Below are 3,481 nucleotides of genomic sequence, written 5' to 3'. Positions count from 1 at the left end.
TTTGAGCAACAGGGGGCCACGTACGACGTGGTCCACTGTCTGTGTGTCCGTAGTCCCGAGCAGACCCTGAGGTGACTCCACCCCTCGCAGGCATTACACTTGACTGAGGTGGAGTTGTGGTGTAAACGTCTTCGGCATACACAGCAGGTGTATATTTCTGGCCCAGGGTTTGACTCGATGCCAGCCCTGAGTAGGAGAATGCGTAGTGAATGTTGCCCTATGGACGGACAACTTCTGAGATACTTCGCCGACCTAAACGGGGTTAGATCGCCGAAACAACAGCCCTTGGTCGGGTGAAACCCGAGTCATTCCGGTACGTAGAACCGGCTGTCGTGGGAATGAGTTACATTCGATCTTCGACTGTGGTCGAAAGTGCTGAATTTTCATTTGGTATTATGGCGCCCATTCGATGAAGAATAGCGCTATTGTGAACTTCGCTCGTTTATGTTGTTCACAATAGTATATTTTTCACCGCTGAGAAGCTTTGCTTACAAATCGAGCAAACTAAATAGTGTGCTTATGCATATTTATGTAAATTTATGCAAATTAAAATGAAATAAAAAAGAAAGCAAGTTTATAAAAACATGGTAAAAGTTAGTCCAACGAAGTTCTGGGGTTCAACGATTCGTCAGAGGATGAGAGTTTAGTGAACTGTCCAGGAGTAGTAAATGTTTAAGAGAGTTTAAGTGTAGTCTTTACAATATATTTTGACATAAAATATATTTAAGAAATTTGTCTACAGATTTACTAAAATCTTCCGACTGACTAAAAAGGCGTTTGTGAGCCGAACCTATTTAAAATATTTTAAAACTATCCACAGCTCTATGATTTGTTCTCAGAGATCATGCCAACTGAGTATTGGGATTTTCTTTCACAAGTAAAAGCAGCCTTTCGAGCTTGTGTTTTTTAAAACTGCATGAAATTGTTAAATTGTTTAAAATTAGTGTCTACCCGCCAAAAAGAAAGAAAACCAGCGAAGATCGAAAATCGAATGCAACTCATAATAAGGGCCACAGTCTGCTTAACTGATGGCTTTAATACTTCGATTTGCTAAAATTTTAAGCCAGAGATATTCCATTCAGCTTTTTCAATTACGTTGGCTTTTTACGGCTTTTATACGAGGTGAAAATAATAGTTTAATTAATTTATCCTCATCGCAAGCTTACAATCCTACAAATGAGTCCAAAAAATATTGCTACCATCTGGCAGTGCCTATTGTGAACTTATTGCTGTTTGTTTTCGTTCTCAGCACAAGGCATTCGTGCGCCACGTCGCTGCCAGCGCCGGCTGAATCGGCATATTTCAGCGAATTGTTATTTGTGTATGCACGTTTGTTGTTGCGGCGCTGTGATGACGCTGTTGCTAACGTGCTGCGCTTCTCTGCGCTAGCTGTCAAGTTTTGTTCTCGAAGGAAATCATATACCCCTCTTACGGTTGAAAAGTAACGCGCTGACCCATGTGCTATCTGGGAATTGTTATTGCTGCTATTGCTTTTACTGTATTTGTTCTTATTTTTGTTGTATCGAATTCAATTCATTTCGAGCATTTTTCCTATCTTCTTATTCGTCGTCTCGTCCATTCGCCTATTGTGTGTTTTTTATACAGATATACATATCGCACATCGTCTCCAAAAGAGTAACAACTCTAAATTTGGCATATTTGAGATTATGCGCTAAAAATATACACCGAGCTTTTATAAAGTGTGTTACAATTTGATAAAACCCTAAAGTAATGTCGCCATTGCCCATATGATTATATGCTAAGAAATAGATAGTTTTTCGCATTTTCTGACAAACGTATAATTTTGAGTTGTAAATCTTTTGAAGACGGTGTGCGATATGTGTATATACATACATATGTACATATATCGTCGTTTAAAGTACAAAGTACAAGTATGTTTCAGGACGAATGGATAGGGATTGAGCCAAGAGCTTGTGTGAGCAAATCCAATTTTCGCCAGCAAATGTCAGTTACGCGGTTTTGTTCTTTAAACGACGATATAGTACATATATATATAGCCAGCAGTGTATGTAGGTATATATATTTCTTATATATAACATAGATATTCCGCGTTTGTTGTTCCCCTCTGGATTTATTTGCCATGTGATTTGTTTTTTGTATTTCATGGACGATGTCTTTGACACATCTTCGAGTTCTCCATGGAATACAAATACAGAAAGTTAAATGATTTTGGTCCATTGAACGCTGTATCAAAAAGGATTCGATTATTTGTTGACTGAATGGCTCGAAATTGGTAGTTCGAAAATCTAGACAGAAAACTACCAAACTTTAGGGCCAGATGCAATTCGATGCAGTAAGCAAAAGAACACCTGCCGTAAAGGAAAGCCAACTCACAATTCGCTTAAATAAAGTAAAACACCGGCCTACGACATGTGATACATAGGTTCTTTCTATATTAAGGCAGCGATATGTATGTATATATGCTTTTCCATGTGAGCGCTAGGAAGTCAGTGCACAGGGCAGTTAGCATATCTTAACCCAAAGCGATGCCAACGTTCATTGTTCTGTGCAAACGCAATAGTCCTAAATCGCCAGAAGTCACACCGCGGAATGCAGCATCGTTTGCCTGGCTGGACGGGTTGTTAGACGTCTCTTAGCAACAACTACCTACATACTTTGTCCTCTTGGTGTGAGGGGGTGCAAGAAAAGGTTATAGCCTCAAGAACAACAACTACAAAAGGTGAATGAATGTTTTCGTTAGCGGCACACTGTTGCCTTCTATGATCATCACGAATTTTTTAAACCAAATCTATGCAGCAATTTGTTTTTGTTTCTCCAACACTCACTTGATGGCCATATAAGCAGAAAGTTCACTTGATTTTTGTTAGGTTTTATTTTCAGTTCCCCCAATTCCTGCTTGCTAACATAAACGCGCACACACAAAAACACGCTGGCAAGTACCCGACGAATTCCAAGCAGCGACACAAAGGAATATCTTTTCACTTCTCTTCTGCACGCAGGTTTTTTCTCGTTTTCTATTCCTTTCAATTTATGCGCCAGCTCGTCAATTTCACAGCTTTTTTGCTACTATTTATGAACTTTGCTTTTCACACATAATTTGTATAACACACAGCAGAAAATTAAATACATTTATTTATTAATAAAACTACCGAGCGTAATGTTACTGGAGAATTTCTTGTGCAGAAAAAGGCGACAGGCGCAGACCGCGTTTACATACACCCGACGACGACGTTGACAGACGACAAGTTAAATTCTTCTGAATTCCCTTTTGATCGCATTCTTCTGTGGCAGCCCCAAACAGTGCTGCCGTTTCTGGCAAAGGTATCCAAATAAATACCTTTTTGCGTTAAATAACATAACATTTATAGCAGTATTGCGTTATATAGACACAAGAAATCCTCATCAAAAGCTTCAATATGGTATCAGGAATTTTGTTAGTGTTTAAAAGAACACTTGCCAACTCAACGCGAGTGAAATTTATTTTGCTTTGAAACTGAGG

The 3,481-nt window shown here is 39.1% G+C and overlaps 1 long non-coding RNA gene across 6 annotated transcripts in view; it reads right to left on the bottom strand.

Annotated features, from left to right (window-relative positions):
- Positions 1 to 3,249, bottom strand: part of LOC108360521 (uncharacterized) — a 10,997-nt gene extending 7,748 nt beyond the window's left edge. For 2 of the 6 annotated variants that reach the window (XR_001847131.1, XR_001847127.1), the window contains exon 1: positions 2,808 to 3,249. This is a non-coding gene — a long non-coding RNA (uncharacterized LOC108360521). The remainder of the gene's footprint in view (positions 1 to 2,807) is intronic. The other 4 variants (XR_001847128.1, XR_001847130.1, XR_001847129.1 and 1 more) reach the window with 2 other exon arrangements.
- Positions 3,250 to 3,481: the final 232 nt, after the last annotated feature.

This window comes from Rhagoletis zephyria, unplaced genomic scaffold, assembly GCF_001687245.7.
Source record: "Rhagoletis zephyria isolate East Lansing unplaced genomic scaffold, Rhagoletis_zephyria_1.1 Rzeph_scaffold_00016, whole genome shotgun sequence".
Classification (NCBI taxonomy): domain Eukaryota; kingdom Metazoa; phylum Arthropoda; class Insecta; order Diptera; family Tephritidae; genus Rhagoletis; species Rhagoletis zephyria.
The sequence above is the reverse complement of the archived record's forward strand: the minus strand, read 5'-3'. Positions and strand labels throughout refer to the sequence as shown.